Source organism: Lathyrus oleraceus, unplaced genomic scaffold (genome assembly GCF_024323335.1).
Source record: "Lathyrus oleraceus cultivar Zhongwan6 unplaced genomic scaffold, CAAS_Psat_ZW6_1.0 chrUn0223, whole genome shotgun sequence".
NCBI lineage: Eukaryota > Viridiplantae > Streptophyta > Magnoliopsida > Fabales > Fabaceae > Lathyrus > Lathyrus oleraceus.
Window position 1 is genome coordinate 37,849 of NW_026112614.1, and position 16,104 is coordinate 53,952.

General features: G+C 32.3%; 1 long non-coding RNA gene across 2 annotated transcripts; it reads left to right on the top strand.

The window, feature by feature from the left end:
* The first annotated feature begins 3,555 nt into the window (after positions 1 to 3,555).
* LOC127112981 (uncharacterized) lies at positions 3,556 to 13,167 on the top strand. 2 transcript variants are annotated; one of them, XR_007799142.1, is made up of 3 exons: positions 3,556 to 3,631; positions 11,494 to 12,490; positions 12,887 to 13,167. It is a non-coding gene; the product is annotated as an uncharacterized LOC127112981 (long non-coding RNA). The 2 variants fall into 2 exon arrangements; XR_007799141.1 differs by lacking the exon at positions 3,556 to 3,631 and adding an exon at positions 6,708 to 6,902.
* Positions 13,168 to 16,104: the final 2,937 nt, after the last annotated feature.

A 16,104-nucleotide genomic window follows, 5' to 3' on the forward strand; every position in this document is an offset into this window, starting at 1 on the left:
CCGACCTTAAGAAGAGTATTCTTGAGGAAGGACATCGTAGTGGTCTGAGTATTCATCCTGGGGCTACGAAGATGTATCATGATTTGAAAAAGTTATTTTGGTGGCCGGGAATGAAAAGAGAAATTGCGAGTTTTGTTTATTCTTGTTTGACTTGTCAGAAGTCAAAGATTGAGCATCAGAAGCCGTCTGGGCTAATGCAACCGTTGGCTATTCCAGAGTGGAAGTGGGATAGTATCAGTATGGATTTTGTTTCTGGTTTACCGAGGACAATTAAGAATTTTGAAGCTATTTGGGTGATTGTTGACAGATTGACAAATCGGCTCATTTCATTCCGATCAGAATGGATTATCCGTTAGAGAGATTAGCCGAGTTGTATATTGAGAAGATTGTAAGTTTGCATGGTATTCCGTCGAGTATTGTTTCGGACAGAGATCCTAGATTTACATCGAAGTTCTGGGAAGGTTTGCAGAGGGCTTTGGGAACTAAGCTGAGATTGAGTTCTGCATATCATCCGCAAACTGATGGTCAGACTGAGAGGACGATTCAGTCACTAGAGGATCTTTTGAGGGCTTGTGTTTTGGAAAAGGGAGGTGCTTGGGATTGTTATTTACCTTTGATTGAGTTTACCTACAACAATAGTTTTCATTCGAGCATTGGTATGGCACCGTTTGAAGCTTTGTATGGTAGGAGATGTCGGACACCTTTATGTTGGTATGAGTCCGGTGAGAGTGCTGTGGTTGGACCGGAGATTGTTCAACAAACTACGGAAAAGATTAAGATGATTCAGGAGAAGATGAGGATTGCTCAGAGTCGTCAGAAGAGTTATCACGACAAGAGGAGGAAGTCACTTGAGTTCCAAGAGGGAGATCATGTGTTTCTTCGTGTTACTCCGATAACTGGGGTTGGTCGAGCTTTGAAGTCGAAGAAGTTGACACCTCGATTTATTGGTCCTTATCAGATTTTGGAGAGGATAGGGGAGGTAGCCTATCGTATCGCTTTACCGCCGTCACTTGCGTATTTGCATGAGGTTTTTCATGTGTCTCAGTTGAGGAGGTACATTCCTGATCCGTCGCATGTGGTCCAAGTAGATGATATACAGGTGAGAGATAACCTGACTGTTGAAACATCACCTATGAGGATCGAGGATCGAGAGTTGAAGCAGTTGCGGGGTAAAGAGATTGCTTTGGTAAAGGTAGCTTGGGGAGGACCAGCAGGTGGCAATGTGACTTGGGAACTTGAGAGTCAGATGAAGGAGTCTTATCGTGAGTTGTTCGCTTGAGGTATGTTTTCGAGGACGAAAACTCTTTTAGTGGGGGAGAGTTGTAACACCCCGATAAAATAAGATAATTATTTAAATTAAGTTAATAATATATTTATTAATTTAATTAAATAATTGGGATATTTTATTGGAATTATTATTATTGGATTATTATTTTATTGGAATAAAAGTTGGAATTTAGAAAAGGTCCCATTTAGTAAAAAGGTTTATTTTTCACGTGAAAAGGAAAAAGGGACAGAAAAGTGGAAAAAAAGGAAAAGGGCAAAGAGCCAGAGAACGAGGGTTGAAGAAAGGAAGAGCTCGAAGCTAAAGGATTGCCGGATTAACTCAGGTAAGGGGGGTTTATCATCGTTTAATGGGTATTATGGGATAATATGTAATGGGTAGTGATAAACCATTGATTTACCTCTGAATTGAATGATGTATGATGAAAATTGTGAAATATTGGATGAACGAAATTTGGATTATAATTGAAGGAAATCTGTAGGAATTAGATGTAATAACGGTAGGGATTGTGAAATCGAATAGGGTATGAATTGTGTTAGATGATATGAACGAATAATGTGTAAAATTGGACTGTGGAAGGTTGAATTGGATAGATCTCGTAGCAGAGAAAGCCATAGCAGATCTGGAAATTCTGGCTTCTGGTCATACGCGTATGGCACTAGGCAATACGCGTATGAGAGGGTCTGGTACGCGTATGGCACTAGGAAATACGCGTATGGATGAGGAAGATGATGTTTTGAACGTAGTTTGGTCTCTGTTGGTACGCGTATGGAGAAGTGGTACGCGTAGCATACGCGTATGAGATGGTGTTACGCGTATGGGAATTGGTCAGGAGCTGGGCCATACGCGTATGGGGTTAGGCAATACGCGTATGGGCAGGATTGTGATTTTTCTGTGCTGTTGTTGTGCAGTTTTTGGTTATTCAGCTGAGTAATGTGATTTAGCTGATGTACGATATATTAGGGATCATTTCCCGTTGTTTTGAGTAGTATAAGTATTAGTAGAGTGTGCTAATACTGCGGTTGTTCTTTGGCATGATCTGATATGCTTATGTGATAAAATACTGATGATGTGTGATGGTATGCATGATCTTGTGAATGTATCAGTTATGTGTGCATTTGTGAATAGACTGTTTTATGGCTTAGAGTGTGAGCATATGTCTATTCTTAAATTGTGGTTGATGATTTAGCATTGCTAGGTGATTAGCATGCATATTGTGGCCTTTATGGTGGTAGCTAATTCCCATGGTGAGGAATTAGTGAGTTAGTCATTTTGGACTGTTGTTGATGTTTGCATGCTAGGTGAATTAGCGTGCATAGCATGGCCCTTGGGGTGGTAGCTAATTCCCATGGTGAGGAATTAGTGAGTGAGTCACTAAGTCTCAAATGAGTGGGACTAGTGGGCTTGGTAGCCGTGCCTGGATTTGGACGGTGAGGTGAGTGAGTCACTAAGTCTCAAATGAGTGGGACTAGTGGACTAGTGGACTAGTGAGCCTACATTTAACAACAATATTTTCATCATGCACACAATTCAATTAAATTTCATTGGTTTAACAGCAACATTTTCATCATTCACACAATTCAATCAAATTTTATGGGTTTAACAACAATTTTTTTATCATTCACATAATTCAATCAAATTTCATGGTTTTAACAACAATATTTTCATTTATTCCCATAATTCAATCAAATTTCATGGGTTTAACCTCATATTTACATCATTCCCATAATTCAATCAAATTTCATGGGTTTAACATCATCATTTTTATCATTCCCACAATTCCATCAAATTTCATGGGTTTAACATCAACATTTTTATTCATTCCTACCATTCAATCGAATTTCATGGGTTTAGCATCAACATTTTCATCATTCCCACAATTCAATCAAATTTCATGGGTTAAACATCACATTTTCGTCATTTCCATAATTCAATCAAATTTCATAGGTTTAACAAAAACGTTTTCATCATTCACACAATCCAATCAAATTTCATAGGTTTAACAACAACATTTTCATCATGCACACAATTAAATTAAATTTCATGGGTTTAACAACAACATTTTCATCATACACACAATTCAATCAAATTTCATGGGTTTAACATAAACATTTTCATCATTCCCACAATTCAATCAAATTTCATGGGTTTAGCAACACCATTTTCATCATTCACACAATTCAATCAAATTTCATGGGTTTAACATCAACATTTTCATCATTCCCGCAATTCAATCAAAATTCATGGGTTTAACAAAAACATTTTCATCATTCCCACAATTCAATCAAATTTCATGGGTTAAACATCACATTTTCATCATTTCCATAATTCAATCAAATTTCATAGGTTTAACAAAAACGTGTTCATCATTCACACAATCCAATCAAATTTCATAGGTTTAACAACAACATTTTCATCATGCACACAATTAAATTAAATTTCATGGGTTTAACAACAACATTTTCATCATTCACACAATTCAATCAAATTTAATGGGTTTAACATCAACATTTTCATCATTCCCACAATTCAATCAAATTTCATGGGTTTTGCAACACCATTTTCATCATTCACACAATTCAATCAAATTTCATGGGTTTAACATCAACATTTTCATCATTCCCGCAATTCAATCAAAATTCATTGGTTTAACAAAAACATTTTCATCATTCCCACAATTCAATCAAATTTCATGGGTTAAACATCACATTTTCATCATTTCCATAATTCAATCAAATTTCATAGGTTTAACAAAAACGTTTTCATCATTCACACAATCCAATCAAATTTCATAGGTTTAACAACAACATTTTCATCATGCACACAATTAAATTAAATTTCATGGGTTTAACAACAACATTTTCATCATTCACACAATTCAATCAAATTTCATGGGTTTAACATCAACATTTTCATCATTCCCACAATTCAATCAAATTTCATGGGTTTAGCAACACCATTTTCATCATTCACACAATTCAATCAAATTTCATGGGTTTAACATCAACGTTTTCATCATTCCCGCAATTCAATCAAAATTCATGGGTTTAACAAAAACATTTTCATCATTCACACAATTGAATCAAATTTTATGGGTTTAATAACAAACTTTTCATCATTCACATAATTCAATCAAATTTCTTGGTTTTAACAACAATATTTTCATTTAATCCCACAATTCAATCAAATTTCATGGGTTTAACATCATCATTTTTATCATTCCCACAATTCAATCAAATTTCATGGGTTTAACAACAACATTTTCATCATTCACACAATTCAATCCAATTTCATGGGTTTAACATCAACATTTCATCATTTTCACAATTCAATCAAATTTTATAGGTTTAACAACAACGTTTTCATCATTCACACAATTCAATCAAATTTCAAAGGTTTAACAACAATATTTTCATTATTCACACAATTCAATCAAATTTCATGGGTTTAATAACAACATTTTCATCATTCCCATAATTCGATAAACTTTCATGGGTTTAACATCAACATTTTCATTTATTCCCATAATTCAACCAAATTTCATGGGTTTAACCTCATATTTACATCATTCCCACAATTCAATCAAATCTTATGGGTTTAACAATAATATTTTCATTACTCACACAATTCACTCAAATTTCATTGGTTTAACAACAACATTTTCATCATTCCCACAATTCAAACAAAATTCATGGGTTTAACATCATCTTTTTCATTATTCCCACAATTCAATCAAATTTCATGAGTTTAACATCCACATTTCATCATTTCCACAATTCAATCAAATTTCATAAGTTTAACAACAATGTTTTCATCATTCACACAATCCAATCAAATTTCCTAGGTTTTCCATCACATTTTCATCATTTCCATAATTCAATCAAATTTCATAGGCTTAACAAAAACGTTTTCATCATTCCCACAATCCAATCAAATTTCATAGGTTTAACAACAACATTTTCATCATGCACACAATTAAATTAAATTTCATGGGTTTAACAACAACATTTTCATCATACACACAATTCAATCAAATTTCATGGGTTTAACATCAACATTTTCATCATTCCCACAATTCAATCAAATTTCATGGGTTTAGCAACACCATTTTCATCATTCACACAATTCAATGAAATTTCATGGGTTTAACAGAATCATTTTCATCATTCCCACAATTCAATCAAATTTCATGGGTTTAACCTCACATTTTCATCATTCCCACAATTCATTCAAATTTTATGGGTTTAACAATAACATTTTCTTTATTCACACAATTCAATAATATTTCATGGGTTTAACATCAACATTTTCATCATTCCCATAATTCAGTCAAATTTCATGGGTTTAACAACAACATTTTCATTATTCACACAATTCAATCAAATTTCAGGGGTATAACATCAACATTTCATCATTTCCATAATTCAATCAAATTTCATAGATTTAACAACAACGTATTCATCATTCACACAATCCAATATAATTTCCTAGGTTTACCAACATCATTTTCATCATGCACACAATTCAATTAAATTTCAAGGGTTTAACAACAACATTTTCATCATTCCCATAATTCAATCAATTTTCATGGGTTTAACATCATCTTTTTCATTATTCCCACAATTCAATCAAATTTCATGGGTTTAACATCATCACTTTTATCATTCCTATAATTCAATCAAATCTTATGGGTTTAAAAATAATATTTTCAATATTTACACAACTCACTCAAATTTCATGGGTTTAACAACAACATTTTCATTATTCATACAATTCAATCAAATTTCATGAGTTTAACATCCACATTTCATCATTTCAACAATTCAATCAAATTTCATAAGTTTAACAACAATGTTTTCATCATTCACACAATCCAATCAAATTTCCTAGGTTTACCAACACTTTCATCATGCACATAATTCAATCAAATTTCATGGTTTTAACAACAATATTTTCATTTATTCCCATAATTCAATAAAATTTCATGGGTTTAACATCATCATTTTCATCATTCCTACAATTCAATCAAATTTCATGGGTTTAACTTTATCATTTTTATCATTCACACAATTCACTCATATTTCATTGGTTTAACAACAACATTTTCATCATTCCAACAATTCAATCTAATTTCATGGGTTTAACATCATCTTTTTCATTATTCACACAATTCAATCAAATTTCATGAGTTTAACATCCACATTTCAATCAAATTTCATAAGTTTAACAACAATGTTTTCATCATTCACACATTCCAATCAAATTTCCTAGGTTTACCAACATTTTCATCATGCACACAATTCAATTAAATTTCAAGGGTTTAACAACAACATTTTCATCATTCCCACTATTCAATCAAGTTTCATGGGTTTAACATCATGATTTTCATCATTCCCACAATTCAATCAAATTTCATGGGTTTAACATCATCATTTTTATCATTCCCACAATTCAATCAAATTTCATGGGTTTAACATCAACATTTTCTTCATTCCTACCATTCAATCGAATTTCATGGGTTTAACATCAACATTTTCATCATTCCCACAATTCAATCAAATTTCATGGGTTAAACATCACATTTTCATCATTTCCATAATTCAATCAAATTTCATAGGTTTAACAAAAACGTTTTCAACATTCACACATTCCAATCAAATTTCATAGGTTTAACAACAACATTTTCATCATGCACACAATTCAATTAAATTTCATGGGTTTAACAACAACATTTTCATCATTCACACAATTCAATCAAATTTCATGGGTTTAGCAACACCATTTTCATCATTCACACAATTCAATGAAATTTCATGGGTTTAACAGAATCATTTTCATCATTCCCACAATTCAATCAAATTTCATGGGTTTAACCTCACATTTTCATCATTCCCACAATTTATTCACACAATTCAATAAAATTTCATGGGTTTAACATCAACATTTTCATCATTCCCATAATTCAATCAAATTTCATGGGTTTAACAACAACATTTTCATTATTCACACAATTCAATCAAATTTCAGGGGTATAACATCAACATTTCATCATTTCCATAATTCAATCAAATTTCATAGATTTAACAACAACGTATTCATCATTCACACAATCCAATATAATTTCCTAGGTTTACCAACATCATTTTCATCATGCACACAATTAAATTAAATTTCAAGGGTTTAACAACAACATTTTCATCATTCCCACAATTCAATCAAATTTCATGGGTTTAACATCATCATTTTTATCATTCCCATAATTCAATCAAATCTTATGGGTTTAAAAATAATATTTTCATTATTCACACAACTCACTCAAATTTCATGGGTTTAACAACAACATTTTCATTATTCATATAATTCAATCAAATTTCATGAGTTTAACATCCACATTTCATCATTTCAACAATTCAATCAAATTTCATAAGTTTAACAACAATGTTTTCATCATTCACACAATCCAATCAAATTTCCTAGGTTTACCAACACTTTCATCATGCACATAATTCAATCAAATTTCATGGTTTTAACAACAATATTTTCATTTATTCCCATAATTCAATAAAATTTCATGGGTTTAACATCATCATTTTCATCATTCCTACAATTCAATCAAATTTCATGGGTTTAACTTTATCATTTTTATCATTCACACAATTCACTCATATTTCATTGGTTTAACAACAACATTTTCATCATTCCCACAATTCAATCTAATTTCATGGGTTTAACATCATCTTTTTCATTATTCACACAATTCAATCAAATTTCATGAGTTTAACATCCACATTTCATCATTTCAACAATTCAATCAAATTTCATAAGTTTAACAACAATGTTTTCATCATTCACACATTCCAATCAAATTTCCTAGGTTTACCAACATTTTCATCATGCACACAATTCAATTAAATTTCAAGGGTTTAACAACAACATTTTCATCATTCCCACTATTCAATCAAGTTTCATGGGTTTAACATCATGATTTTCATCATTCCCACAATTCAATCAAATTTCATGGGTTTAACATCATCATTTTTATCATTCCCACAATTCAATCAAATTTCATGGGTTTAACATCAACATTTTCATCATTCCTACCATTCAATCGAATTTCATGGGTTTAGAATCAACATTTTCATCATTCCCACAATTCAATCAAATTTCATGGGTTAAACATCTTATTTTCATCATTTCCATAATTCAATCAAATTTCATAGGTTTAACAAAAACGTTTTCATCATTCACACAATCCAATCAAATTTCATAGGTTTAACAACAACATTTTCATCATGCACACAATTCAATTGAATTTCATGGGTTTAACAACAACATTTTTATCATTCACACAATTCAATCAAATTTGATGGGTTTAACATCAGAATTTTCATCATTCCCACAATTCAATCAAATTTCATGGGTTTAGCAACACCATTTTCATCATTCACACAACTCAATGAAATTTCATGGGTTTAACAGAATCCTTTATATCATTCCCACAATTCAATCAAATTTCATGGGTTTAACCTCACATTTTCATCTTTCCCACAATTCATTCAAATTTTATGGGTTTAACAATAACATTTTCTTTATTCACACAATTCAATAAAATTTCATGGGTTTAACATCAACATTTTCATCATTCCCATAATTCAATCAAATTTCATGGGTTTAACAACAACATTTTCATTATTCACACAATTCAATCAAATTTCAGGGGTATAATATCAACATTTCATCATTTCCATAATTCAATCAAATTTCATAGATTTAACAACAACGTATTCATCATTCACACAATCCAATATAATTTCCTAGGTTTACCAACATCATTTTCATCATGCACACAATTCAATTAAATTTCAAGGGGTTAACAACAACATTTTCATCATTCCCACAATTCAATTAATTTTCATGGGTTTAACATCATCTTTTTCATCATTCCCACAATTCAATCAAATTTCATGGGTTTAACATCATCATTTTTATCATTCCCATAATTCAATCAAATCTTATGGGTTTAAAAATAATATTTTCATTATTCACACAATTCACTCAAATTTCATGGGTTTAACAACAACATTTTCATTATTCATACAATTCAATCAAATTTCATGAGTTTAACATCCACATTTCATCATTTCAACAATTCAATCAAATTTCATAAGTTTAACAACAATGTTTTCATCATTCACACAATCCAATCAAATTTCCTAGGTTTACCAACACTTTAATCATGCACATAATTCAATCAAATTTCATGGTTTTAACAACAATATTTTCATTTATTCCCATAATTCAATAAAATTTCATGGGTTTAACATCATCATTTTCATCATTCCTACAATTCAATCAAATTTCATGGGTTTAACTTTATCATTTTTATCATTCACACAATTCACTCATATTTCATTGGTTTAACAACAACATTTTCATCATTCCCACAATTCAATCTAATTTCATGGGTTTAACATCATCTTTTTCATCATTCCCACAATTGAATCAAATTTCATGGGTTTAGTAACAACATTGTCATCATTCACACAATTCAATCAAATTTCAGGGGTTTAACAGCATCATTTTCATCATTCCCACAATTCAATCAAGTTTGATGGGTTTAACCTCACCTTTTCATCATTCCCACAATTCAATCAAATTTTATGGGTTTAACAATAACATTTTCATTATTCATACAATTCAATCAAATTTCATGGGTTTAACATCAACATTTTCATCATTCCCGCAATTCAATCAAAATTCATGAGTTTAACAACAACATTTTCATCATTCCCACAATTCAATCAAATTTTATGGGTTTAACAACAAACTTTTCATCATTCACATAATTCAATCAAATTTCTTGGTTTTAACAACAATATTTTCATTTAATCCCACAATTCAATCAAATTTCATGGGTTTAACATCATCATTTTTATCATTCCCACAATTCAATCAAATTTCATGGGTTTAACATCAACATTTTCATCATTCATACAATTCAATCCAATTTCATGGGTTTAACATCAACATTTCATCATTTTCACAATTCAATCAAATTTCATAGGTTTAACAACAACATTTTCATCATTCACACAATTCAATCAAATTTCAAAGGTTTAACAACAATATTTTCATCACTCACACAATTCAATCAAATTTCATGGGTTTAATAACAATGTTTTCATCATTCCCATAATTCGATCAACTTTCATGGGTTTAACATCAACATTTTCATTATTCCCACAATTCAATCAAATTTCATGGCTTTAACATCATCATTTTCATCATTCCCATAATTCAATATAATTTCATGGGTTTAACATCAACATTTTCATCATTCCCACAATTCAATCAATTTCATGGTTTAACAATAACATTTTCATGATTCACATTGTTCAATCAAATATCATGGGTTTAAAATTAAGATTTACATCATTCCCACAATTAAATCAAATTTCAGTGGTTTAACAACAACATTTTCATCATTCACACAATTCAATCAAATTTTATGGGTTTAACAACAATTTTTTTATCATTCATATGATTCAATCAAATTTCATGGTTTTAACAACAATATTTTCATTTATTCCCATAATTCAATCAAATTTCATGGGTTTAACCTCATATTTACATCATTCCCACAATTCAATCAAATCTTATGGGTTTAACAATAATATTTTCATTATTCACACAATTCACTCATATTTCATTGGTTTAACAACAACATTTTCATCATTCCCATAATTCAAACAAAATTCATGGGTTTAACATCATCTTTTTCATTATTCCCACAATTCAATCAAATTTCATGAGTTTAACATCCACATTTCATCATTTCCACAATTCAATGAAATTTCATAAGTTTAACAACAATGTTTTCATCATTCACACAATCCAATCAAATTTCCTAGGTTTACCAACATTTTCATCATGCACACAATTCAATTAAATTTCAAGGGTTTAACAACAACATTTTCATCATTCCCACTATTCAATCAAATTTCATGGGTTTAACATCATCATTTTCATCATTCCCACAATTCAATCAAATTTCATGGGTTTAACATCATCATTTTTATCATTCCCACAATTGAATCAAATTTCATGGGTTTAACATCAACATTTTCATTATTCCTACCATTCAATCGAATTTCATGGGTTTAGCATCAACATTTTCATCATTTCCATAATTCAATCAAATTTCATAGGTTTAACAAAAACGTTTTCATCATTCACACAATCCAATCAAATTTCATAGGTTTAACAACAACATTTTCATCATGCACACAATTCAATTAAATTTCATGGGTTTAACAACAACATTTTCATCATTCACACAATTCAATCAAATTTCGTGGGTTTAACATCAACATTTTCATCATTCCCACAATTCAATCAAATTTCATGGGTTTAGCAACACCATTTTCATCATTCACACAATTCAATCAAATTTCATGGGTTTAACAGAATCATTTTCATCATTCCCACAATTCAATCAAATTTCATGGGTTTAACCTCACATTTTCATCATTCCCACAATTCATTCAAATTTTATGGGTTTAACAATAACATTTACTTTATTCACACAATTCAATCAAATTTCATGGGTTTAACATCAACATTTTCATCATTCCCATAATTCAATCAAATTTCATGGGTTTAACAACAACATTTTCATTATTCACACAATTCAATCAAATTTCATGGGTATAACATCAACATTTCATCATTTCCATAATTCAATCAAATTTCATAGATTTAACAACAACGTATTCATCATTCACACAATCCAATATAATTTCCTATGTTTACCAACATCATTTTCATCATGCACACAATTCAATTCAATTTCAAGGGTTTAACAACAACATTTTCATCATTCCCACAATTCAATCAAATTTCATGGGTTTAACATCATCTTTTTCATTATTCCCACAATTCAATCAAATTTCATGGGTTTAACATCATCATTTTTATCATTCCCATAATTCAATCAAATCTTATGGGTTTAAAAATAATATTTTCGTTATTCACACAATTCACTCAAATTTCATGGGTTTAACAACAACATTTTCATTATTCATACAATTCAATCAAATTTCATGAGTTTAACATCCACATTTCATCATTTCAACAATTCAATCAAATTTCATAAGTTTAACAACAATGTTTTCATCATTCACACAATCCAATCAAATTTCCTAGGTTTACCAACACTTTCATCATGCAAACAATTCAATTAAATTTTATGGGTTTAACAACAACATTTTCATCATTCCCACTATTTAATCAAATTTCATGGCTTTAACATCATCATTTTCATCATTCCAACAATTCAATCAAATTTCATGGGTTTAACTTTATCATTTTTATCATTCCCACAATTCAATCAAATTTCATGGGTTTAACATCAATATTTTCATCATTCCTACCATTCAATCGAATTTCATGGGTTTAACAACAACTTTTTCATTATTCACACAATTCAATCAAATTTCATGAGTTTAACATCCACATTTCATCATTTCAACAATTCAATCAAATTTTATAAGTTTAACAACAATGTTTTCATCATTCACACAATCCAATCAAATTTCCTAGGTTTACCAACATTTTCATCATGCACACAATTCAATTAAATTTCAAGGGTTTAACAACAACATTTTCATCATTCCCACTATTCAATCAAGTTTCATGGGTTTAACATCATCATTTTCATCATTCCTACAATTCAATCAAATTTCATGGGTTTAACATCATCATTTTTATCATTCCCACAATTCAATCAAATTTCATGGGTTTAACATCAACATTTTCATCATTCCTACCATTCAATCGAATTTCATGGGTTTAGCATCAAGATTTTCATCATTCCCACAATTCAATCAAATTTCATGGGTTTAACATCACATTTTCATCATTCCTACAATTCAATCAAATTTCATGGGTTTAACAACAACGTTTTCATCATTCACACAATCCAATAAAATTTCATAGGTTTAACAACAACATTTTAATCATGCACACAATTCAATTAAATTTCATGGGTTTAACAACAACATTTTCATCATACACACAATTTGTAACACCCTTCTAAAATACCTCAATAATAATTAAAACAACAAATATAAATCAGAGTAGATATGCAATTTAAGGGTGTCACACTTGACACTTCACACCATTCACACTTGTCATGCTCATTTATTAATCAAAAATAAAACATTGCACATTTCGCAGTGGATAGAGATCTAATCAATCATGCAAACCATGTAATCACATTACATGTAAAACTGTTCAACAACCACAATTGAAAACAAGGTAAAACATCCCGTCCCGATGTTACATCTACCAGAGCATGACCCACTAAGGAACTACACTAGACTCCAAGCACTAGCTTCTACTCAATCACTGCTCGTTACCTGAAACATAGTTGTAAGGGTGAGTTCCTCAATCGATATAATAAGCATTATAAAATATCATGTAATGCTAAGTAAATTAACACATTTCATCACCCAATCTATTTTGCTGAACACACTCGCACCAACCAACTGATCCATCAAATCATCAATCCTCGGCAAAGGATACCGATTCGTGATCGTCACTTTATTCAGTTGCCTGTAGTCCACACACAACCTCATAGTACCTTCTTTCTTCTTAACCAATAACACCGGTGCACCCCACAGTGACACACTCGGACGAATAAATTTCTTATCCAACAGATCTTCCAGCTGACTCTTCAATTCAGCTAACTCAACAGCAGACATACGGTACGGAGCCATCGACATCGGCCTAGTACCAGGTACTAAATCAATCGAGAACTCAACTTCACGCTCGGGCAATAATTCATTCACTTCTTCAGGAAACACATCAGGAAAATCACACACCACGGCTAGATCGCAAATCACCAGTTTATCTTTAGCCTCCAAAGTCGCTAACAGCATAAACAACTCTGCCCCATCTGCTACTGCCTCATTCACCTGCCTTGCTGATAGAAACAAACTCTTTCCTTCCTCAATCTTAGGAAAAATCACAGTCTTATCAAAATAGTTGAGATAAACTCGGTTAAACACCAACCAGTTCATACCCAGGATAACATCAATCTGCACTAGTGGAAGACACACAAGGTCCATCCCAAAGTCTCTACCAAAAATACTCAAAGGTCAATTTAAACAAACTGAAGTAGTAGTCATTGAACCCTTCGCAGGAGTATCAATCACCATACCCCCATGCATCTCAGATATCTCTAATTTAAGTTTCACAGCACAATCCAACGATATAAAGGAATGAGTCGCACCTGTGTCAATAATAGCTACAAGAGGAAAGCCATTAATATAACACGTACCTCAGATCAAACGATCATCTGCAGAAGTCTCAGAACCCGATAAAGCAAAGACCTTGCCTCCCGACTGGTTCTCTTTCTTCGGCTTAGGACACTGCGGACTGATATGACCCACCTCTCCACAGTTGAAACAAGTCATAGTCTTCAACCGGCACTCTGCAGCCAAGTGACCACCTTTGCCACACTTGAAACACTTCTTCTCAGTACTGGTACACTCATGGATACGATGTCCAGCCTGACCACATCTGTAACACTTAGCAGGGGCACTGGAGTCTCCCCCACTAGGTCTCTTCATCCCACTCTGTCTCTGGAAACCTTTGCCAACTGCATACGGCTTCCCACGATCATTCTGATTCTTGCCTTTCCTATCAACCCTCTGCTGATAGCTCTCTGCTCTGGCCTTGGTATCCTGTTCAAAAATCCTGCAACAGTCAACCAAGTCAGAAAACACTCTAATCCGCTGATACCCAATAGCCTGCTTGATCTCGGGACGTAACCCGTTCTCAAACTTCACACATTTTGAAAATTCCCCAGTAGCCTCATCATAGGGAGTGTAATACTTCGACAGCTCTGTGAACTTAGCAGCATACTCAGTAACAGACCGGTTGCCCTGCTTCAATTCGAAGAACTCTATCTCTTTCTTTCCTCTGACATCCTCTGGAAAGTACTTTCTCAGGAATCTCTCTCTGAACACCGCCCAAGTGATCTCAGCACTCCTAGCAGCTTCCAACTCAGTGCGGGCAGCAACCCACCAATCATCTGCTTCCTCTGACAGCATATGCGTACCGAACCTGACCTTCTGGTTATCGGCACACTCAGTCACTCGGAAGATCCTCTCGATCTCCTTCAACCACTTCTGAGCACCATCTGAATCGTATGCTCCCTTGAACATTGGAAGATTATTCTTCTGGAACTCACTCAGTTGACGAGCAGCTCCCAGTCCCACAACATTCGGATTTCCTCCAAGTACTCCAGCTAGCATACCCAGAGCCTCAGCAATCGCAGCATCGTCTCTACCTCTTCCAGCCATCTCTATTCTGAAAACCCAACAAGCTAAAACAATAAGTACTGATAGGGTTACACAATGTAACACCCCGATAATAATAAAATAATTATTTAAATTGAGTTAATAATGTAATTATTAATTTAATTGAATAATTAGAAATTTTATTATTATTATTTTTGGATTATTATTATTGGAAAATATATATATATGTTGGAATAAGGAAAAGTTCTCATTTTGGAAGAAAAACATTCACGTGAAACAGAGAAACATCGTGAAAAGGGAAAAGGGCAGAGAAGAGGAGCTGAAGAGCAAAGGTTGGAGAACGAAAGCTTGAAGCTCAAAGATTTTGCCGGATTGTTAAGGTAAGGGGGGTTTATCGTTGATTAACGGGTATTATGGGATCATATGTAATAGGTAGTGATAAGCTGTTGATTGACCCTAATTGGGAATTGTGAATGCTGAAATTTTGTTGGA